This window comes from Acinonyx jubatus, chromosome B2, assembly GCF_027475565.1.
Source record: "Acinonyx jubatus isolate Ajub_Pintada_27869175 chromosome B2, VMU_Ajub_asm_v1.0, whole genome shotgun sequence".
NCBI classification, from domain to species: Eukaryota; Metazoa; Chordata; class Mammalia; order Carnivora; family Felidae; genus Acinonyx; species Acinonyx jubatus.
In genome coordinates, this window is record NC_069385.1 from 66,129,274 (window position 1) to 66,155,249 (window position 25,976).

The 25,976-nt window shown below is 33.6% G+C and overlaps 1 long non-coding RNA gene across 1 annotated transcript in view; it reads right to left on the bottom strand.

Annotated features, from left to right (window-relative positions):
- The window catches only part of LOC128315578 (uncharacterized), a 209,753-nt gene that overhangs the window by 81,386 nt on the left and 102,391 nt on the right, over positions 1-25,976 (bottom strand). The window contains exon 3 of the long non-coding RNA XR_008298465.1: positions 3,662-3,744. This is a non-coding gene — a long non-coding RNA (uncharacterized LOC128315578). The remainder of the gene's footprint in view (positions 1-3,661; positions 3,745-25,976) is intronic.

Here is a 25,976-nt window from a genome sequence, read left to right on the forward strand (position 1 = left end):
ACTGGTGCTCAGTGAATGCTAGAATATTGGATAAGTGGGCCAGCTAATGGAAGTTATTGCCACAGAGGAATACAATGACTACCAGGGACAAATATGATACAATGCAGGAAGTGGGGAACAAATATTTTAGTTTCTGTTTCCTCTTTTAAACTGCCCAGGTTACCATCATCCAAAACCAACAAAAGCTAGATGTCAAGGGAATCTGGAAGATAGAGTGTCCAGGGGCCAGCCTCCTGGACTGAGTGCAACAGAAAAGGGTGAAGAATAGAGCTGGGTAAAGGTAAATGGAGAATAAACCACACACTTACTCGTCTTTAGTATGTTTTTAATTTTACTATGTTGTATGTGTTAACTTGGTTTCCTAAAATAACATACAAAAGGAAATTTGGGTAAAGCTATCTCTTTTGTTTCCAAGACAGTTTGTTCCCACTGATACATTTTTTTTTAAATGAGCAATTTGAGAAATTCTAAACATATTAGAACATAATCTTTTTTTTTCTTTTCATAGGAGAAAAAACATTTAACATGAAGTTGCACAGTTTAAGATATTTGAAACAGTTGCTTTCCATTCACATTTTTGTTCAATATATATTTCTCAGGAAAATGTTCTCAACTAATGGCTTATGGCAATTAAACCTGTGTGGGATCATAAGTTTTGGAAACTTGCAAAATGTTATTACCTTATAATCTAACTATATTAAAAATCTGCATTGCTCATAGAGAGCTGATTTCAGTGTTTCTTTTTTGCTCTGAAAACAGGACCCCTAACTGAGGATTAAATTAAAATAAGTCTTTTCATAGATGGCTCCCACTGGAATGTAAATTACAATTCTAAGATTGCTGGTTCTCATGGCCTGTCTTTGCTATTTTTCTATTAAAGCTTCTAATTTTAGTATACACTATTAGTGTGTTTTGGGTCTAATGAGAAAAGGATGGCCAGAAAGGATGAAGATTAAAAGGTAAATCACATGGGTTTGATCAGTTTATGTCTAGAGGCTGACTGGATGTACTCTTCATCATAGACATGTGGGGGAGCTTGTCTTTTACTATTCAGAGACTACACAAAAGAAATACTTTGGAGTTGTTTTTTGTTTTCTGTTTTCCAGGTAGATTTTCAGTTTATAAAGTAAACAAACAAATAAATGAATACAAAACAAGAGGTATCGGAGCTGGGAACAAATCTAGTTCTTTCTTGTATTTTGATTAAATGTTTGTTTGTTTGTTTTTTGCTTAATTTCACAGTGATATCTCAATAGTCTTAAATGTGGACTAAAGCAATGCTTCATGAAGTGTGAGCCATGAAATAGCAATGTAAACATTATGTGGAGACCTGTCACAAAGGCAAAACTGGGCCCTATCCTGGACATACTGAATCAGAATCTCCAGGGCTGGGATCGAGGCATCAACATTTTAACAAGCCTTCCAGATGATTTTATTTAAAATCAGAAGGGCTTCCGTAACATATTTTAAAAATTATAATTCTTCAAGGGATTACAAATATCTATAGTTACCTTTATTTTATTTTCTAAAGTCAGATATTTTCTAAAGTCAAATGAATAATATTTGAAAATTGTTGGTTATGTTTAATTTTATTGTTTTCTGTTGCTAAAAAAGTTATGACAAGAATTGCCTGCTACTACAGATTGTTTCCAAACTGCCTCTTCTCTGAAAATAATGCAGACTGATCACAACTTGAAAATGATAGTGCAATTTAAAAATGACTTTGGAAATAAATGCTTTAAGGAAATTATTCTTCAAATTCTTCTAATCAGTTTAAAAAGAAGTTATTAAAAATCAAAACTTTACTCGAGGCAAATCCTGGTAGGAATTATCAGCCTCCATTAAAAAGGTTTTATTGGTATAGATTTTCAACTTGCATGGCATTCCATAAAGGGAAATAGAAAAATAATCTGTTCATATGGATAAAATTAAGCAGTAAGAATTCTGCATGTGATATTATATTGCGATAACTATCAAAGTCATAAATAGTCCCAGAAAATAAGTATTTTGGGAGTAGATAAGAAATGTAAATTTAATGTATATTTTTATTCTGCTTTCATAAACAAGAAGATATGGTATTTGCTCTTATAGAGCATTTCAGAAATTTAAAATATAGACAATAGAATATAGATATTACTAAACCAGGCTATAAACCTATGGGCCTTAAATATGTTTTAATCCTCACTCTGCCAAGCTATATAACATTAGAAAAGTTACTAAATGACTCAGACTTTAGTTTCTTCATCTGTTAAACTGGAAAAATAACAGTGCTTAATTTACAGTTACTGTGAATATTAATCGATTTAAATAGAACAAATAAAACATTTCAGAATATATCTGGTCCTGAAAAATAAATACTAAACATCATTAGCTGAAATTTCAGTTATTTCTTTCCCAACTATTTTATTCTTTCATTCAATGTGTTTATTTCATTCCACATATGAATAATCTCACATACTTGTGCTAATTCAATGGCATTTCATAGATGACCATGCAAAAAATATTTAGAAAAATAATTTTTCATGAAAAATACTTGCAAAGCACTCACACATTAACAAGCGATCCTAGACTCCTAAATCACTTTTCCTCAGCCTATTTATCCTTTCAAACAACTAGTTCTTCTAATCCTTTCCTAAATATTTTGAACCCTTGCTTTATTTTCATTCCCACTACTATCAAACAATTGTTTCATCCTTCAGTTTAGTATCTTCTTGATATGTAATTTCCTTTTACCACTCTATTTCAGTGATCTTTCTAAAGAAGAAATTTCAGTACCCCAGGAGAAATTAATTTAGGGCAGGAACTATGCATTCTAGGCAGTATCACTAAAATAGAAATAAATGTGAAAGATATTAAGAGACTCACACCAAAATATAATTTATTTGGGAAACAAAAGATGGCCCTATTAACTACCCATGACACTGCCCCCTTTTGTTTACTGAATGAAGGAATGACTGAGTAGACATCACAAATCCATTATTTGCCTTTTTTTTTTCCAAGTAGCAAGTTTCAAATTAGCCACTATCAATGAAAGATGGGAAGAGAAGTATAGATTAGTATCTCTTAGCTAGATATCAAGAATGTCACAGGGCTCCTGTGAAGCTCAGTCTATAGAGCCTCTGACTTCAGCTCAGGTCATGACCTCATGGTTCTTGAGTTCAAGCCCCTCACGAGGCTCACTGCTTTCAGCACAGAGCCTGCTTGGGATTCTCTCTCTCCTTCTCTCTCTGCCCCTCCCCTGATCATACTCTATTTATCTCTCTCTCTCTCTCTCTCCCTCAAAAATAAAATTAAAATTAAAAAAAAAAAACCCAGAATGTTACATAATCACTAGGACCTACATTTATTGGGAACTAGGATATGGCAGCATAATCAAGAAAAATAAAAGCAATTAAAATTGGCTATATTTTTAATTTCCATGGTCTTAGGCAAGGGTTCATTGCTAATTACTATTGGGAGTTACAATTTTATTTAAATGCACCTCACATTAAAATTCTATTTACCACTCCATCCTCAACAACTAATAAAATTCTAGGAAAGAGGAGGGGTTCATTAAGGTGGTCAAAGAAGATAAAATGTCTGCATAAATGTATAGATATGTGAATAAAACCAAACAAATCAAGATATTAGGCCAAAGAATGATTTCAGTAGAATTCCTTACCTAGGACAATTCCCTCACTGAAGGGTTCTACTGGGCTGTTTTGTCAGAGTTGCTTGAAGGTATTATGGCAAGTCACTTGAAACCTATTGGAAGGTATTACCAAGAGAGCAAAGGTGAATTTTTCAACACTGGCACTGAACAGTTACAGACATATTATCTTAAAATTTCAGGTATAACACCCAAAGTGCCTCCATATATAAAACTAACTTGGGATAAGCCCGGCTTTCATAGGACAAAATGTCCATCACTTAAAATTCATGGAGGACTTTCATAGAAATTATAATCAAAGGGATCTCTGAAGGATCCCATATTTGACCAGAATGCTTCAACTTCAAAATATAGACACCATGAAATATATTTTCAGGAGAAAATGTAATTATGTGTGTAGGGAAAAATGGATAAGGATATTTTTTTTGTTTGTTTTGTTTTTACGTATTTTTTAATTGTTTGACAGACAGCGAGAGCGTGTAAACAGGGCAGGGGCAGAGAGAGAGGGAGAGAGGGAGAGAATCCCAAGCAGGCTCCACACTCAGCATGGAGCCTGACATGGGACTCCATCTCATGACCATGAAATCATGACCAGAGCCAAAATGAAGAGTCAGATGTTTAATCGACTGGGCCACCCAGGTGCCCCAGGACAAAACCTTTTAAAACATGTTTTCTGTATGTCCTTTCATCTGAAGAAAGAGAGAATAAAATATTGTCATATGTATAATATCCCAAAGTTCTGTACCTCTTGATTTTATAAAACTTTAGGGTGTTTCTAGAATCCTTTGGAAATTCAAACTATTTCTGCAATTCTTTTCCTTAAAGAGTTGCTTTGGTCATCTCTGCAACTGGGGAATTGTCATTTATAAACATACATGTGTTTGTAACTTCTTTTAATGTTTATTTATATTTGACAGAGAGAGAGAGGGAGAGAAGGAGGGACAGAGAGGGGTAGGGGCAGAGAGAGACAGAGACAAAATGTGAAGCAGGCTCAAGCTGTCAGCACAGAGCACAAGGCAGGGCTCAAATCCAGAAACTGTGAGATCACGACCTGAGCCAAAGTCAGATGCTTAACTGACTGAGCCATGCAGGTGCCCCTGTGTGTTTTAACTTTTTCTGTGTTCATGTTGTTTGCCAGCTTCCAGCTCTGCTCACTGTCAATGGCATTGCCCTACCTGGGCTTGTCCAGTATGTCAATCTCTGTACTCTTTTCTTTCCTCACCCCCACCATGGAAACTCTTTCCTGTCTCCTCATAGTTAACTTTATCAGAAAAATTATCCATAGCAGAGTTCTTGGACCAATTGGTTAATTGGTTAATTTCATAGCCATCTGACTAGTAATCCCATCTGAAAACTACAGATGCTCAAGCTTCCTTGTAAAATTGGATTAAACCTCTTAGGCAACAGTCAGGTCATTGCTAAAGCAGGTGATATACATTAATTTAGCTCAAGTGTCAGATGCAAGGAAAAGGGTCCGTAAACTGAGTCCTGGTGCTGTCCAGCACTTTGTAATGCAGCAGCAGAGGGTGAGGCTGAAGGGTCTACAAAGCACAGTTTTTTAAGACTGTTCAACTGAAAGAGATCAGAAGAGACCCCTTGCATAAAGTGGTAACTGTAAAATAGTTGCCAGTGTCCTTCTACTTCTGCCTGAGTGGGAGAAGCACTTACATTTCATCTAATGCACAGTTCTCACTAGGTTGTAGTGCCCAGTCCCTTCCCTCCCAGTAATCTCTGGGAGGGCCATTAACTTTGGGGAAATGGAAAGGCATTAGACATTCTGAGGGATCACTACTATAATATTTCAAAAAATGAAAAGCTCTTCTCCCTACTTATTTGCTTAGGAGCCCCAAATTAATGTCTCAACCATGACAAAATGTCTTAATTTTACATTAACAGAGGCCTGATTAGCTTTGTCCTCACATATTGAAAATACCATGACAGTTTTCTTGGTGTGACTATGTGTTATTGATTTTTATAATTAAAATAATATATTTCTGGTATTAATTTAATCTGTAATATAATTAACACCAAATATAAAGTAATACAATCGTATGTTAAAAACAATTAGAATTATTTGTGGGTGGGTGTAAAAGCAAAGTGAACTTCTTCTATAAAGAGAGAATAAAGTGTATGCTTGGCAACGTAGTTAGAGAAGCAACCTAATTTGAGATTACCTTAGTCATGAGTTTGAATTAAACTGTTATAAAAGATCATAGTTGTCTTGTTGTACCTAATCCAGCCATGCATAAGAATCAGTGGGGAGGTTTTAGAAATTCTGAAATTCTCATCAACACAGTGATCTTGATGACTTTAAAGTTCTACTTTGATAAAAATTCAGACAAGTTTCTTCCTGAATCTAGGCACCTTACCTTGCTTTATTTAGAGCATTTACTTTAGAAACTTAACAATTATAAATTCTCTCCTCCTTTGTGATGTAAATCTTCTATAACCAGGAATATACTACTCAAGGACCCAGGAACCATTCCTTTGAATGGAATCATCAAGAAAGATAGGGCCCCTGTCTCCCTGTTTCTGTGTGGGTAGGAGCCTAACTTAGGTAAGTGCAATTAGCAAATACAGGTGGCCTCATCACATTGACTTATGCTTCACTAATGTACTGTAGTACTTTTCCATTAGCTCACTCTGGTGTATATACGACCTTTTATTTCAGAAGACTTAGAGTTCAAGCTCTCTCCCCTCTTGCAATAGTCCTGAATAAAGTCTTACCACTTAATACAATTTTTCTTTGACAGTAGTTACCTGCACTTACATATTTCCCTCCTTTTATCCCTTAATCTCATTACAATGACCATGACTATATACCATAAGGGATAGATACCAAATGAAACTGTGATTAGGTGGAGTAGTTATAAGTGGATCCAAAAAAAAAAAAAAATTCTAGAAGACCATAATGGGATAGTTTGAGTAATACACCAAAGTCTAGGAAACCATAGGTGAACATTTTGGAGAAGGTGGAAATAGGTATCCTTTGCCAATTCTTTTTAATGAAGACTCTTTGGAGAGAGGTTTCAAGGTAGGAGTCTACCTATATTAGAAGCAAGATGGAGAAAAAGAACTAGAATCAGAGTAATTAGTTAACAGTCCACATAGGAACCATGTCAGTTCTCATATTCACCACTTAGCACCCTTGCATATATACAATTTGTGACTGCAGTATGGCTTCTGTGTTAACTTTGGAGATCTCTTCCTCAAAACCACACAATAATCTGCCTGACAAGATGATTTTGGATGTAAATTACAAAAATTTCAAATATATGTAGCTTATAGAATATGAATGCTTATCTTAAATAATAAGAAGTCTGGAAGTAGAAAGACTAATAGTCTGGCCCAGAATTCTGTTCCACTAACCTCAGCCTATTGTCTGGCCTTTAAAGCTGTACTGTCATTACTTCAAAATGGAATCACATGTAGACACATCAACACTGAAACATATATCTATGGGGTTTTTTTTGGCATTTTTTTTTTGTTTAGAGAGAGAGAGCATGAGCAGGGGAGGGGCAGAGAGAGAGAGAGAGAAATAATCCCAAGCATACTCTGCACTAACAGCACAGAACCTGATGTGGAGCTCAAACTCACGAACTGTGAGATCATGATCTGAGTCGAAATCAAGAGTCAGACGCTTAACCGACTGAGTCACCCAGGCACCCAACATTAAAATTTTTAAAAGTTATCTATTAAATGTCACTGTAAGGTAGTGGAGGAAAGCTATGGAGTCAGAGAAAATATCTAAGACACAAAGTTCACACTGGAATTATATAAAGAACTATAATTCAATGAGAAATTAAAGACAAGTAAAAGTAAAATAAGCACAAGATTTGAACAAGTACTACCCGAGGAGGTTATCCAAATGGCCAAAATACATATTAGAAGCAAATTAACCATAAGGTGATACCCTGCTGGATGTTTAAAATTTAAGAATGACAGTTCCAAGTGGTGAGGATGAGAGTGGAAATTAGAAAGAAATCAAATATCCTTGCAAAGGGGTTTAAGCATAAAACCCAAATAATGGTGTATGAATGCAGCAATAATGAAAGCACCAGAGAGTAAGATGCAATGTTATAAAGAGATCGTTATGACCTATTTGTGTGCTTGTGTGTTGTGAGGGAGAGTTTCAGAAAAAAGAGAGAGAGAGAAGACAATATGAATAATAGTCCACACATAATGATTTGACATTTAAAAATAAACAAGAGAAAAGGCTAAGTTTATATACAAAAACAAATTATTTTTTTCAGTTAAAATAAAATGAGATATAGAAATAAAACATCACAGAAATAGTTATTTTCTTTTTGTGTATATGTTTTAATATTTTAAGATGAGAGTATTTTGTATATTTTCTAGCATAGAAAAAATAATGACACAGGGAAATATAATTTCTTAATTCTCTTCATTTCATGTTATTTCATGTGAGAGTACCACTACTAGCCTTTTCTTCTATCCTACTGGAACCCTCTGCCAAATTACACACACACACACACACACACACACACACACACACACACACTCCATATTCTCCCAAGGAAATAGCAAATGATATGATTGAGCTTTTCAAAAAGAGACAGTAAAGTTATTGCTCAGCCGTTTACCTTTCTCCCCCTCTTTTGGTATCTCCTGTCTTCCACGTCTGGGTCCTACATGACCACGGCCAAGTCATGAGCTCAATGGAGTAAGCCCTGCTCTATACTGGGTACAAGGCCAGTAGGTTTTAACTTTGCCAGTGTCTGTGTTAGTAAAAGACCCTTATTCTTGAGCGAAGTAAGAATAAGCCATTGTAACCATCACAAATATAAGCAAATTGTTTCATTACCACTCAGTAATAAAATTCATACATCCATCACTGTCTCTCTGTCTCCCCTATGTTTCCATTGGATCTCAACTTGAACAGCAAATATAGTGATACTTATTGGACTGCCTCTAAATGCCAGGAAAAAAAAAAAAAACATGTGGCATCATGTCCATTCTCCGAGCCTAATTTTTCCTTTAAGATATTAATCTCTTTGGGCAACTTATTTTTTATTTGTATTGAAAATTGCATCACATAATATAAACATTTTTACTCCATTGCCTCAGTTATCCAGTTAACCTAAACATGGTAGAATAAAATATTTCTGTGTCTAGGACTGGTTTGAGAAGTAGCAGAATAACCATCGTTTAGGAAAAAAAAATAAAGTTGCAGAAGACAAGAGGAAAGAGATGAATTAGAACCCAGGGAAAGGAAAATCACAAAGGACATTTCTAAAATGCAATCCTTCCTCATGATAATGTCCAATGTAATATCTCTGCATCAATCTCTGGTGCATTTAATTTAAATTAAGGAGATTTGGAGATTAGTATTTCAAAGAATAGAATTAAATTCTCTGGGTTGAAATCCTAGATCTAGTGCTTACTGGATCTGTTCTTTAAGGTACTTAACCTTTTTATGGCTGAGTTTTACAATCTGTGGAGGAAGATAATGACTAAATCTACATCATAGTGTTGTATGAAAGACATGAGAAAATGTATATAAGGCATTTTGTACAATATCTGTATGACGACCCCATAAATGTGATATCTATTAAAGTTGCTATTTATATTATTAGCTTTACCATGGAACATTTGTCATTAGTATTTTAAAGACAAAATTACTTAATATTCAATTTTAGCTGACCATAAAACTCACTTTTTTATTAACAACCTTACTTGGTGTGCAGCTTCTTAGGAATTCTCTGTGCAAAAAACCTCCCAAGAGCCACTGAAAAGTAGAAAAGAATCGCTTGGATTTATTATTTTGATCTAACGTGAATCCACACCATCTTCTTCTTGTTTAGTAGACTGAAAATTTGTGGTAGAGATGAGTTAACGCACTAGTAGTCCAACACTATTAAACTTTCCGGTAGCTTAAGATAAAGTGACTTTGCTTTTTTTCCACAGCTTTGCCACTAACAGGCCCCAAAGCCCTGCTTGATAGTCAAGTTATCAGACCACTGTGGAGAGCCACAATAAATGTATTCAAATCTCTTTCTTTCTGTCATTATTTCCATGGTCTGTAAGTCAATAAGAATATGCTAAATGGCTTTAGAGCATTGTAACTTGATGCTTTGAGGGGTGGACTTAGACAATCATTCATACTCTGTGCTATAAACTCAAAAAGGAGTCACTAATGCCTTCAGTAGCTTGAGAACAGTGTCTAATTCCAAATGCTCCATATTAAATCAGTTATGCTATAGAAGACACCTTTTCTAAATAGTGTTGTCAATTCCTGGGTGCTTTAAAAATATCTTTCCTTCCTTCCTTCCTTCCTTCCTTCCTTCCTTCCTTCCTTCCTTCCTCCCCCCCTCCCTCCCTCCCTTCCTTCCTTCCTTCCTTTTTTCCTTCCCTCTCTCTCCCTCCCTCCCTTTCTCTCTCTCTTCTTCCCTCTCTCCTCTCCTCTCCCGCCCCCTCCCTTCCTTCCTCTCCTCTAGTCCTCTCTTTCTCACTGTCTCTCCCTCTCTCTTCCTCTTACCTTCACTCCTGCCTCACTTTCTTTCTTTTTTGCTTTACAGATGGTTGAAAGATCTCAATCTGCAATTAGTTATTACATTTTGTTTATAAATATTTCTTAATGTAATGAAATATTTTCAAGTAAGAAGTATATTTTTAAGACATTCAATTTGGAATAATTAGGAAAATGTCTTAAAAATACACAAATGTGACTGCATCAATGGTTATCATTTCCCATTATAACCACTGACACAGTCACTATGGCATTATTAGGGTTTTCTGTATTTTTTTCATTTTTTTTTCAAAGAACAACCACTGAATAACAAAAAGTAAAGCTATAAAAATATATATATAAAAGCACTTGGAAAATTTAAATATTTGTATTAATGTAAGGTAGTATTATAGATCCTCTTATATATCCTGTCAGAGAATATTCAAATTACATCTTACAAACCACATTTCATTTCAGAAATAAGAATATTTTCTGTTTACACCAAATACCTCAAAATGTCTTTCAAACACTATTCTATCAATATTCACTACATTTCTTTGAGGTTATTAGTATTTTTTTAGCTTCATGACAGAAAATAAAAGTAGATAGGTTAATTATTTAAGGTTATACAATAGCTCTCCAAATGAGGTCAAGGGCTCACACTCAATATCTGACTTAAATTTTATTGCCTCCAAAATACTGCTTGGAGAGGAAATCCACCAAAGTTTTTAAAATACTGAGAAAATTCTCATATAATCATTCACACACCAAAGAAATCCGGTACAACCTTGGGTTGGGAGTAACTTGTTCTGTGAGTATTCTGCAAGATGAGCAAACATTTCTAATAAATTTTAACTTGATAAACTCGTGATGGCTTGGCAATACGAATAGTACATGATGCCAGATGTCACATGGTCACAACTAAGCCAATGGTTCTCTCTTTCTCTTGCTGCAGGATTATGGGTGATCGTCTCCCATATTCAGATGTTCGGTCTTAGGTCAAAGTGTTGGGCAGAAATCAATGATTTTTGAGAATGTTGGAAGGTGCCCACAACTGACACCAGTGTATTTTTTGTCACTTTAAAGCACCTATGGACGGTTCTTTGCTTTTCCATACAAGGGTAAGCTGAGGAATGCTTTGCTTCATTTTAGATCACACTGCCTGCAGATATAGACCATTTCCTCTGCTGCCTTATTGCCAGTTACATTAAATGTGGGATATGACAACAGTTTATTAATACTGTAGTCAACATCTGTTAGTGATAGTGGAAGTCATCCTACACAATAACCCTCCTCTCTCCTGTCTCCTCACATCAGCCCTAAAGGTTTTCAAAGGTAAGTGCAGGTTAATTTGTTTATTTTTCTTCATATTTTGTATTTTCTTTATTATTTTGTATTACATTACAGTATTGTAGCCATTTTGATATGAATATTTTTGGGTCATGGAATGAATCGTCTGAGTTTCCATTATTTCTTATGGGGAAATCCGCTTTGATATACAAGTGCTTTGGATTACAAGCATATTTCTGGAACAAATTATCCTTGCAAACCAAGGTTATACACATGCCAAGGTCTTTAAAAAAAATAAAAAAGAACAATTTTAAACAAGTTAATCATAATTGATTTCATTTTCTTAAATGCATAGAGAGATTACACTTTTAAAAAGTACACTAAAGAACAAGTAGAAAAAAATACAATATGCTTAAAATGAGACTACAAATTAGAACATAGAAAGCCATGTATCAATGTGCAGAGGTAATAAACAAATTCTATAAGTGCTTGCATATATGCTCTTCACAAAACCAGTCTTTTAGAATATCTAAAATTAACAGGAAAAAGATTCCTTAACCCTTAGGATAAAACCTGAGACATTATTATTACACTTAGGGAAAAACAAAACATGAAAATATGTGAATAGACATATAACTTTTTGTGCAAAATGAACAAAATAAATAGTCAAAGTTTTATAGCATAATATTTGAGAATCCCACTTTATGAAGTTGTGGAAATCAATATTTATCCCATTAACGTGGAGAAACCCCAGCCACAAAGTGCTATAATTTCCCTTCCTTTTCCAAAGTGTAGAGAAAGGTAGATTTTAAATTCTGGATAATGCAACTGCCCTAAAAAGACATTCACTTATTTTTTTTAAAGGTTCACAGGCAAAGCACATTTATTGTTTTTCACACAGATAATATCTGCTACTACTTAAATTGCTTTTCCTCAGTGGAGTGAAACAGGTAAGTTGCAGTGATATTGTAGAAGAAATGCATTAAAAGGATAAATAAGCATTATTAAATTAAATAACATGTCTCTCAATTGCACACCTTCAATAGATAATATTTGTATACATCTTTCCTTGGTTAGATCTACATAAAGATGGAGGTGTCCCTCTTCATGACAAAGGAAAACTAATACTTCATCTTATAATTCATGTTTTTTTATGGTACTGATTTCTACCATTTGGTCATACAAAATGCTAGCCATTCTATATATAACTATATAGGCATATATATGACTGCTTTTCTAATATAGATGCTCACAGTAGAATTCTTAGAATTAGTAGCATTCCTAAGTAGGCCTTAGAGTATGTGCCTTACAAATTGTATCAGATCCTGTCAAAGTGTACACAAACTGGTTATAATAATTTGTATTCCCATAGCAATAAATAAATATGCATTTTCCATAGCTTTCCAATGACTCATTTGTTTTATGTTTCCAAGTGGGATTTGTAAGCATATCTAAACTTCAAATTTTTCTGTAGCTGCATATACCATTATATTCCTTTACTAATTTGTTTTTTTACATTATGTATTTTAAGAAAATATAATCTGCCAAAGTCATAAAATTATTTGCTTTTAATTATTTTAACATTTTGGCTTATTTATATTTAAATATTTAATCTAGTTGTAATTGATTTTGTACATATGAATATGAATATAAAGCATGTGAATATGCTTTATGAATATAAATATTAAAAGTTCAATTAATTTTCATAATACCATTTTATTGATTGGATTAATGTGTTACTGATTACTGTTCTCTATTTAATAATAAAATAGGTTTCAGAGTATAATTCCACTTTTACAAAAAGTGGCAAATTAGATAAACATATGTGTATACATTTGCATTAATGTCTCCAATGATATTTACATCTATGTCTAGTTAAAATTAGATATATAAATTACATATGCACTTATAAATGCAGTTAGTATTACTTTTCTCAACCACTTTTTCTGACTTTTTGCATGTAACTATAAAATATTTTAAAAAATGATTGCACATAGGCATTTTAAAATAATAGTTATAAAAATAATGATAATCTCTGAAAGAAAAATATACATTTATATACAACATAAAAATGGTATCAGAATCTATATCAAAATGGACATGTTATATTTAAAACTGTTGAAGACTAAATTTTCTTTCTGTTAAGCAAGAGACCATATTAATCAAGATTATTTTTAAACTTTATACTCTTTTATCATTAATTTCAATTCTAGAGGATACCTACTTTTATCACTTTGCATCATATTGGTTATTATCACTGTGTTTATAAAATAAAAATTATAAATGCTCTTAATTTCAAATAACAGTTTAATAATCAAAGAAAGATCATCAATGAAGATAAAACTTTATATTCCATTAAAATTAAGCCTCCAAATGTATTACTCATATGGGGAGATATTTATTAACATCATATATGAGAAAATAACTTGAACAAAATGATACATGTGGTAAATGAAAATAATGTATATAATATGGTATTTATAAGTAAAAATACTGAATAGCATTTACACATTCTTGTATTGGTTTAAAAAAACAGAAATACTGTGGAAAGGTAGCAGTAAATATTAATTTTTTTCCGTGAAGTATCTTATTAAAGAGAAGGGGAAATGGTTAGTTTTTATTATTTATATTATCTATTTGTTACCATCATATATTAAGAAAAACAAATATGTATAGAGTTATCTCAATTTTTAAAACTATGATAAATATACATAAAACATACATAAATAGAAAAACATGGACCTATTTATCACAAAAATATTAATAATTATTTATTGGTTTTGTTTTTTTATTTTCAGTGTTATTGCTAATTTCTCAACTATTATATATTTCTCATAAAAAATATATCAATTTGCCAAAATGGTAACATTCCAAATCTGCATTTGAAGTAAGAGATAGCCACCAAATTCATATACAATCCATTTGTAACTTCCAGAATAAAAGACTAGAAATAACACTTAATATTTAAAGTAGTTATTTTATGTAAGGGATATAGATAATTCTCTCCTTTATACATTTTACATAACAAATGTTTTTATACACTTAGCCATTATTTACTTATAAGCAGGATTCAATTCCTTTTCAATTTAAAATTAAGTGTTTATGGATAAACTAGAAATGCAGTTATGAATAACACTTAGTTGTGCTTTTCAAGAGGAAAAGGACCTACAGAGATCTATCATAAAGCACATTGCTCACTTTGCCTGAAAAACCAGTAGCCAAATTTACAACAATAAGCAAGTGTCACTCATGCCGCAACCAGATCAAAGTTGACAGACAAGCCCTAGAGCAGGTGGATTGCTTCAATTATTCGCCAGCTATGATGAATACAAAATAAGTTCCAAAAGCATTCTGGAGATCTGTAGGAGGCTGGCGATAGCTCAGAGCAACATGACATTGATGATGAAGCATGGACAAGATAAAAGTTCCCCCCAAAAGACAAGGCATTGTTTTTTGTGGCCTTTAGTTTGGCAACAATTTAACTATAAATGCAACAGCTGGCCACTGAAAAGATGGTATCAGGACTGGTTGAAGTGTGCTGAGATATGATGCTGTTGGCAGGCCTCCTATGTATTTGAGACGAAATAAGCTCAGCAACTGGACATTTTAGCAGCTGGCCAGACAAAGGATATTGTTCAGATATTTAACAGCTGATAATTGAGCACTCTAGCAATATTTGTGGAAAAGAAGGTGGTTACCAAATGGGTTGGCAAATGTTTGGAGACAATCAATATTCTAAGTTCGACAGAAGGGTTTATGGGAAGATAAGCCAAGAAGCATGAGACTGCCATTATCTCAACTTGTTCAGGGGGACTCTGAGAAAGATTAGACTAGACTCCCTGGTATAAAATGAAATGGATCTTGCTTAAATTCCAACACTGAATAGCCATTTTAATATGCTTTGACTTTGTCTTCACTGCAAACCAATCCTTTTGCCATAATATAATCCATTTCTTATTTATTTACACCTCACTGTTTTCTTACACTGATGATAGTGTATAATATACCTCTTTGAACATTCCTTCGGTAATCTTACAGTGCAAAAGTGTATCTGCTTCTTATAATATATTTAAGTATTTAATAAGTCCATTTAGTGAAATATACACGAAACACTTGAAAGGCCATTCATTCAGAATAAAATAAAATAGAGTAAGAAAAATAATATACATTTAATTGGCAGTAAAGATGAAGTTATCTTCCTTTATTGTAGATAAAATTAAACATAGTAGAAAGATGTGTCAGTTTGAAATACTTCTGCAATTTTAGTTCTTATACTGTACCTTAGAGTTATAATTTTTACATAATTTAGAAAGTTTTGGTGTGATACATGCATATTTATTTTCCAAATTAAGAATCATCATTATCTATAGTTGCAAAAGTTTACAAGCTCAAGGTTTGTAAAAAGATAACATTAAATTTAGATTCTCGTGCATCTGTTTTCATATGCCAAGTTTTCAAACATTCCCTAATTGAAAAATCATTTTAACTTAAACTTAGTACTTTAAAGTTGTTCTCAAACATCCATCAGTGTACAGTTCTTTGCAGAAATGTTTTATAAAACCATAATTGTTTAAAGAACAGGGTAAAATTTGATTACAGCAATTCTCACTGATTTAACTTGAAGAGATTTCTGGCTTCTTTTCTGAATTGAAACTTAATCGATTTTCCCAGACATGATGCCAAGTGAAATACATACACCATATACAGTTAAGAGGCAAATAAAGCAAGATCTCACCTTATCTCACTTTATCTGGTACACACATCACACTGAAGACAAGAGTCAGAATGTGAGAGAAAAATTACCTACTATTCTAAAATGACATATGGGCAAAACAATAATTGTAAAGACATTAACCAGAAAAGGAGTTCAAACCCACAAAATGGTGATTAGAGCTCTTTAGGGTTTAATGAGCATTGGAAAGAGTTTATAAGCTTTGTTCAAGTGGGGTCATGTTTCAGCATAAAATTCATGCTTGTTAACAAAAGAAGAACAAAAAATTGCTTGTCTTAAAAAATCTATAAACCTTAAAATACCTTAATACTTGTGAGAAATAGAATGTCCTGAATGATAATGCTTCTGTTTTCAATACTCTTTTTGAAATCATAGAACTTAGAATAAACTTCCAAACACCTGAGAGATAAAACTGTTAATAATTTTCTCCATTTTACAGAAATCATACAGACCACATTAAAAAAACAACATCAACACAATAAGAACATATGTTTTTGTGTTTGAAAACTTAGCCACATGTAAATATATCCATATATGCATATGTTTGTATTCATCTACATACCTTTCTACTTTCAGAATGATAATTCGTTAGGTATCAAGTGTTCTTAAAATGTCCAACCATTACTTCTTGTATAAAAATTGTCAAAAATGTATTGTGTTCTTAATCCTTTTAATATTTTCTGGGTATTAATATAAACAATAATTAGGAAAAGCAAAATTGTTTATGAAGAGTTGTTTTTTGATCATCTGTATCCATTGCTGTATTTTGATATCCTCAAAACACAACTTAGAGTAAGCATTTCAGGGTAATAATTATTTTAATACTTTCCCTTGGTTTTTAAAACAGCTATTCTAGTTTGAGCCCCACATTATGCATAGAGATTATTTAAAACAGCTATCCTATGACCTTATAAATGGCACGCTCATTCTCCAAGTGTGGTTCCTGTATTTAAAATATGATTCCATTTATGCTTAACTTGGAAAAAATAAACATTGAACAGCCACTCTACTTCTTCTAATATATTTTAAGAAGAGATACATCATTTTTGCCTTATGGTTTTTGAGTGCATATTTTATTATTTTGTCTGCATGGTTATATGCATAATACTATTATCCCTATTTACTGATAGGAAAATTTGGGTAAACAACACTTAGAGATGTTGATTGACTCACCCAGGGAAATGTGTGCTTGAATATTCCCTCTACTAACTGGGAAATATTTCCTCTACTAACTGGGAAAAGATTATAATAATGAGCTCATATTTCCTAGAATTCAATAATTATAAAACATAAAATAATTTTTTATCTGTAACTAATTACATACAAATTTGACAATATAGTTTTAGAGTAGAACAGAAATTAATAAAATCAGAAGTTTCTTTATATTAAGACATGAAAATTAGTATGTAGAAAAGTACGTAACTTCTTAGAATTCTAGCTATAGTTAGTGTCAGAAGCAGGAAAGTTACCATGATCTTTTAACTCTTAGTACTGTGATCTTTCAACTAAGTGTATATGCAGTAAAATATACAACATATTAAGAACAGTCCATAAAATACTGATCCAAATTTTAGTTTCCATTATTCTTTTGCTTTACATGTCCAAAGGTAAATATGGTAAACGTAAAAATTCAAAGTTCAGAAACAGATATGTAATATATATTCCTCAATCTGACCTATAACCCCTATACATTTTTAATCCAAGCATCAGAAACTTGAAACAAATAATCACTTTTAGCTGTTCCCTCCTCTCTCATTCCGGACCATCTATCTGCATTTCAGTTTTGAAGAAAAGTAGAAAAAATTAATGTGACTATGAATCAAAATAATAGGTATGAAAGGAACAGAGTACCAGTACCATCTTTGTAGCTTTTGTACTGACTTTTTTGTGTGGAGACAGAAAAATATAATAATTGAGTTTTATTTCTTGCCTTATTCCCATTTAAACTTCAAAACTATCTTTGTCATAAAAAGACACTGGAATCTCTAGACACCTTGTAATGAAGGGAAAATCATTTCTAAAATCTACATGTTAAATTGTATACCCATCTAATCATATTATAATGAAACAAAATAAACCACCTTTGTATTAGAATTATGCCAGTGTTATTATAGCTATAAATTATGATAATTTAAGTTGAAAAAAGAACAACTGTGGTTTATATGTAAAACTCATGAACCTATGGTCCAGTGTTCAATATTTTATATCTATGACAAAGTTTGACTATCAACTCTTTAATATAAAAGAAAATGCATTCTTTACTTCTATCACTCAAAACACATTAACTGTGAAGCAATACCTAACCTCTTAGCACTTTTTCTTATATTCTTCATAGGTTTGGACTAAATTTTATCCCAGTCTATTATGTATAGCCTGTTTTTCCCATTCAAATTTTCCTTCCTCTGTTCCCAGCCTATGGGACTTTTACTTTCTTCCCCAATAAGCCTCTCCTTAGCTCTTTTAGATGTAAATTAAATATAAGTGTCTTTTATCCTCTTTTTGGCATTCATTATGGTAGAAGAATATTTCTCAAAAAAAAAAAAAAAAAGAACTGTATGCATTGGCTTAGAAGCCAAAGAATGGACAGCGGAGACACTAGTATGCTTGAAAGATGGCAATCAACATTATGCAATGGTAAAAAAAAATAGTAAAGTGTCATCTGAAGTACTTGGAAACAGATAATGTACAAAGTAAAATTGTAGGATGAGGAAAAGAAGGCACAAAACATTATAACTGGGTATATGTTTGCACTGATCTCTCTTGGGTGAGAAAGAGAAGAGCTCAGAAAGAATCTGCCGGTCTGCAAGCAAGATTATAAGGTTTCAGAGAGATTCAAGAAATTCATGGTTTTGCAATGTTGGAAAGTCAACCAATTTTAGACTGTAAACAGTAAGAGAATAAAAAGAGAAAATTTTTGAGGCGGGAAAAAAAGACTGATGTACCAGCATGACATCATGCCCAAAAATGGATAGAAGTGGTTCAGAGACCAATTAAAGATATAGGAACAACCAAATACTTTCATTTAGACAAAGTGACTCGGGAAAGAAACACAAAACAACACAACACAACACAACACAACAAAAAAGAATACTAGCCAATATCTTACCACAGTTGGATAAGCCCAAGGTGTATGCAAACACAACCAAGTGGGAACCAAGATGTGGATACAAAAGCAAAGGAATGTACTATCTCTGAAAATTAAGTCTCAAAAAGAACATTGGACTTGTTATTTCACAGGTGGATTTCACTAAGTTTTCATGAGAGATGTAATAATACTAAATGCTTTATTGACATAGCCAGAAAAAAAAGTCACTATTTAAAACTTAAAATTATCTTTAAACCCCTAATAAACTAGGGGCAGGAGACACACTGGAAATGCTGCTCTTCCACCCATTTTCTGATGGCCTCTTCAGGTACAAGCAAGGTCAATGTAGGAAAATTAGCAATTCCAAGAAGCCAGTGCCATGTGAAAGTTGACTTGAAGCAATGAATTACAAACTCTGGGAGAAAAACAGCTTAAATTTTTATTTCAAATCTGTAATGTGAGATTTTTTGATACTGGTTTTAACACGTTTAATAATGTATGTCAACTCAGTGAAGTTGAAATAGGAATTGGTTTTATTTTTCTTCTGTCTTAAAGAGGCTCTCAATAGAATTTACATTTATGTTCCATGGGGGCAGGTGTTTTATCTGTGCTGTTGTTCACAGATGTATCCTCAACAACTATAGCAATATCTGCTACGTGGTAGGTGCTGAATAAATATGCACTGATTAAATAGATCAATAAATGCTCTTTTAAATTTTCTGTTGCCTCCCCAATTATATTCTGCAAAAATCCAATAAATTTCCAGTCACTTTCTATTATTAAATTCAGTGCACAGCTTCCACTTAAAAGTGTATTTTAAACTTCATTGCCTCTCATACCCTCACAGCAGACTTGAGCTGGAATTCTGGACTACAGGGTATAAAGGAGAGGCATGGTCTGGCTCTGAGATAATTGTCCTCTTTTCTATCGTCAAGGTCCACTCCCTCTTGTGTATTATGCTGAAGGGTGGGGGGGAAGCTGGATAAGCCCTGCAAAAGTACCAGAGTGTAGTTGTAACTTTCTTGAGGTTTTTCCGGACAACACTGAAGAGCAAAGATGCTCTTTGTAGGCTAAGAGTTCAAATGCTGATTCTTTCATGGGTAACTGTCTGAGTTTTTCAAGGTCCCCTTTATGCACTACCTGCCTCGCAGTTTTCTGTGATACCCCCTGTTGAGACATCCTCTAAAACCCAATGTTCTCTTCCCTTCAGCTGGATGCAGGCACCTCTCACTGTGCATGTGCTGGGCAACATGATCCGAGTTGGGTATACGTTTGTAACTGTGTGAAAAATACTCGATAATAATATATTTTAAAAATATTTTGGGGCACATGGGTGACTCAGTTGGTTAAGCGTCCAACTCTTGATTTTGGCTCAGGTCATGATATCATAGTTTGTGAGTTTGAGCCCTGAGTCAGGCTTTGCACTGATAACGTGAGCCTGCTTGGGATTCTCTGTCTCCCTCTCTCTGCCCCTCTAACCCCCGTCTCTCAGAAATAAACATTAAAAAATATTTCATATATTTTTATGTTCAATGGTTAAAATTAGTCTTCTTTGAGAACGAAGTAAAGAGCCTTAGACATTTTCAAAACCGCAGAATCTGAGAGGTTTTATTGCATATTAAATAAGCCATTGAACAAGCTCCCTTTTTAAAGTTTATTTGTTTATTTTGAGACAGAGAAAGAGCATGAGCAAGGGAGGGTCAGAGAGAGAGAAAGAGAGAATTCCAAGCAGGCTGCACGCTGTCAGCACATAGCCTGATGCGGGGCTCGAACTCAGGAACTGTGAGATCAGACCTGCGCTGAAATCAAGAGTTGGACACTTAACCGACTGAGCCACCCAGATGCCCTTAACAAGCTTTCTTTATGTCATTGGCAACAAATTATAAAAATCTTTTAATTGATTTCTGACTCTCAATTTTGGCAGAGTGTGTATGTAGAAAGAACTCTGTCTTTGACGGTCAACTCCAACTTTACTCCACTTGAGCACTATTTCTGTGAATTACTGAGCTCCATGGGAAATCACACACACACACACACACACACACACACACACACACACACACACAAGTTGCACTGCTCTAATATACGTGATTGATGTGAAAAAAATCACTACTTCTTGCCCAGATAAATAAAGTATCTTGGAATTTTGGAAGGGTAACTTTCCTTAAAAAAAATCAAGATGCTTTTGTACCCATAGAATTGTTTTTGAGCTAATGCATAATTTTCACATTAAAAATAATATGCTAATAGATAAGCATGACTTACATGTGAGTTGTCACTCACATATAGTTTCATAGAAGGGTTTGCCTAAAGAAAAGGTCTCTGAAACACTAGGAATTAATAGCGAGGAACAATGAAAGGAAAGGGAACCCTACAACAGTGGCAAGAGAAAATGACTATGATTTTTCTCTGGGAGGGCTCTCCTTACAGGTGATTAAAGTATGCTGATAAAAAAAAAATTACATAATGGAGGCATATCAAAATCATAAAATATTTGCTAATACCTAAAGTTAAGGTTCTTTGATTTGCAGCAGTTCTCGGATTATGGAACTGAAATGGCATTCCAGTTCAATCATAATTGAGACAAAGGACAGCAAAACAGTGGAAATCAGTTGTCACTGAAAATGGAGCACTAGTCCACTTCAAAACCTAGACTCCCTGAGTCTCTCTTATAATTTGTAAGGCACAAAGTAAAGGAGTACTGTACTTATAAAAGACTGCTCAACCAGGAGATATGCCTGTGCTCAGTCATAAATTCATTCGAACATCCTTTTGGCATCAAATGAGACAAAAAGGATAGAAAAAATGTTTCTTTAAATAGTCAAAAACATGGTTTATGGTGGCATTTCCTATCTTCTAAATAGAGTAGTATAGTTTTTCTCAGGAACAGGTATATTTTTAATAATTTCTTTCATATCCAGAGTCCAGAAGAGAGAAAGGGAAGAATTACATAGGAGGACACAGAGATTTTGTTTCTGTGGTCTTAGGTTGATAACCTAATGGATACAATGGTTTTTTTTCCCCAGAGTAACTTAAAGTGCTTTTGTGTATATAAAAATGCAGGCTCAAAGGTGAAAATCCAAATTTATTTCCCAAAACTTTAAAAATAACTGAGTTTGGAAGGTAGTCCTAAAAGAAATTGTTTCACTAAGTCTGAGAAACAGAGGCTTCTCAAAAGCCTCTCATAGTACTTGTCTTTGCTCATTACTTCCTCTTAAAACATATATTTCATTTGGTTTGATGGTTAATTTTATGTGCCAGTTTGACTGGGTTAACAGATGCCCAGATTGTTGGTAAAACATTATTTATGGGTGTGTTTGTAAGGGTGTTTCTAGAAGAGATTAGCATTTGAATCAGTAAACTAAGTAAAGAAAATCCTCCCTCAGCAATGTGGGTACTCATTATCCAATCCACTGAAGATTCAACTAGACTGACTATAAAGGTGGAGGAAGGGAAAATTCTCTCTCTTCTTAAACTGGGCATCTGATTTCTAACCTCAGACATCACAGGTCCTCTTATATCTATTCATATATGTCCTATTGATTCTGGTTTTCTGGAGAAAACTTACTAATACACTTGGTTTTTTAAATGCCACATTTCACTAGTTTCTCTTTTACCTCACTGGTCGCTTCTTTTTTAACTTCATTTTCTAGATGATTATCTGTATGTAAGACTCTGAATATTATTTCAATAATTAATTGTTCATCTATACTTACCTCTTGATTGATTCTGTACAACATTGTGATTTTAATTGTAATTGTTAAGCTATGACTTTTAAAATAATTATATCCAGCTGAGACCACACTGAGATTCAAATTCCTCTATCAAATTGTCTATTCAGTGTCTCCACATGGATACCTAAATGGTACCTTACTCTTTACATCACAATAGTATTTTTTTCTCCCTCCCAAACCTACTACTTTCTCTGCTCATCAAATGGCACCATCATTAATCCAGTTGTTCTTATAAAAATATAAAAAATCACCTTCCACTTCTCTCATTCTACCTCATCCTATATCCAATCCTACTTTATCCCCCACTATCTTTCACAGCTATTCTCTCTCCCAAACCTGTACTTCTAATTTCACCATAGTGCTTGTGTACTGGGGGACCTGTACTGACACACTCTCCATGACCTACAAGACTCAAAGATCTGGAACCAATCTACTTAAATATCTTTCCTAATCATATACCACGCTTCATATTCTTGTCATCTCTTTAAACGCACACACACACACACCCACACACACACGCGCGCGCGCGCACACACACACACACACGCGTATGCTCTTTCCCTTTTACTTTTGCATTTCTCACCAATGGCATGATCAGAGATCAGTTCGAACTAAACTTAACCAGAGATAAACTGCTGAGGGCAGTTGTGTCTATCTTTAAAAAAATAGAGACTGTCATGTTAAATTAAAATTTGTTTCTAGATTTCATGCTAGTCTTTCACTTCCCCACCAATAAACTCTATATTCTTAATTATAAGCCTGCATTGTATGAATGATGTTTTTGCGAAATCAAGAATAATGAACCATTTCCTCATTTACACAATGCAAATGGTGACACATTACAAGCTATAGGAAGTGAAATTGAGAATTCTTTGTCATCCCTATTTGGGAAAATGTGGGTCTCATACTCTTAGTTTCTAGTTTGTCAGACTATATGGTAGGGGAGAAAACAAAAAGCAAATAAACATGAGCCCTTGGCAAGGCCAAGCTAGCCGGCAATAAAATCAAACCCTGAAGAGGCTTTTTAGGAGTCTATAAAATGTTAAATTTACTATAAATTTCTTATTGCACCAGAAAGCATAAACCTAATAAATCAAATCATTTTGGATAGTTCCAGGTCTAACTTTTAGAACTGATAGTAAAAGTGTTTTTTGAGCATAGATATTCAATTTTTGGCATTCACAAGAAAGAGTGTGGATAAACAGTGATGTTAGATATTGTTCAGAATGCTTAGCTCTTAGAATTTACAGTGTTTGTATAAAGCCTCTGATTTTGTGGTGCCTAATGACTCCTGAGTCTGGGACCCTGTATTGTTCTTCAAAGAATTCATTTAATTTAACTGCATTCAATAAATGCTTTAGCTACTAGTATTATTGAATGTCTATTCTAATTGGAGAATCTTGAATACATTGATGGTTACTAGCCATTATACAAATATGAGACATCTTTTAATCTAAATGCACTAAGCCTATTATCTATCTATACCTGTGCTGTCCAATAGAGTGGCCACTAGCTTCCTGTGCTTATTGTTGCACTTGAGCCTGAACTGAGATATACTGTAAAACACATACTGTGTTTTTGAAGACTCTGTATTAAAAAATAACTCATTTATAATTTTTATATTGATTGCATGTTGAAATATTATATATTGACATATTTTATTAAATAAAAGACTATTAAAATTAATTAACCTGCTAATTTTTATTCTTTTAAATGTGGCTACTAGAAAATATAAAATTACACATGTGCCTTGCATTACATTTCATTTGGACATGTCTAGTCTGTACATCTTTCTAAAATATGATCTCTTTACATGGACCAATAGTCCATTATACAATAGGCCTTATTAATGACTTTCCATATAAGGTTTCCTGATTCTAGTCTACAAGATATGAAAAGAAACAGGGATGCAGGCATAGGCATCTTTTGTAATATTTTGTCAAGAAAATCAGAAGATTGTAGCATTATTGACTTTTTCTGATCCTTGAATATATTCATAGGAATATATACTTCAAAATTGTGATGAATACACTACTGGTTCTCAGCTATTAGTGCTCATTTAAGTACTTAATATGTTTTGTTCTTTTTCTATTTTATTATGAACATTTGCGTACATACAAAAACATTGAAAGAGATTTCCATTGAATACCCACATACCCAATCACTTAAATTTTACTATGTAGCCATTTTTTTGTCATAAAATGTTTATTGAATGTTTATTATGTATGTCTCAGGGCTAAAGTGGTGAAGCAGTGAGAGCTTTTCAACATCGTGGAACACATGGCTAACAAGGCATATAAACACAAAATACATAGACACATCATTGCACCTTGTGGTAAGTTCTAAGAGACAAAAGCATACAATGGAATGAAAAAAAAACTGTACATGAAACTTAGCTTTGAGGTTGAAAAGTTATCTTCTGAGGATGAACACGGGTGGTTGGGGAGGAGGAGTATTAAATCTGGAAGAGCAATCAAAAAGAAGGAATGGACTACACAAAGGCCCAGAGGCAGCAAAACGTTTGACAGGTTTGAGAAACTGAAGAAAAATAAAATAAAATAAAACAGGGGTCAGAAGATGATGGTAGAGTGAGAGGACCTTATGCTTACCTCACCACATGAATAAAACCAGATAACTATCAAATCATCCTACATACCCCAAAAATTGACCTAAAGATGGGTAAAATAAACTCCACAATAAAAGGGAGAGAAGAGACCACATCAAAGAAGGTACAAAATGCAGGGATGAGGTTTGGGAGAGAAACAGATAGTGGACACTGTGGTAAGGAGAGAGCTGCAGTCAGGCAGAAGGGCCAGAGACAAAGTAAGACACAGGGGAGCACCTAAGAAAAAGAAATCCCCATAACAATTGGCTTAGAAATTGCTTAGATAAGGGCCACTTTTTGTAGTTCTTACAACTAGCAGAGCTTAAAGCCTGGAGTTTCAAAGGTCAGCAGGTGAGGCTGGGATAGAGTCTGGAGGGCACTGGACTGTTCTTGGAGAAAACACAGGAAAACA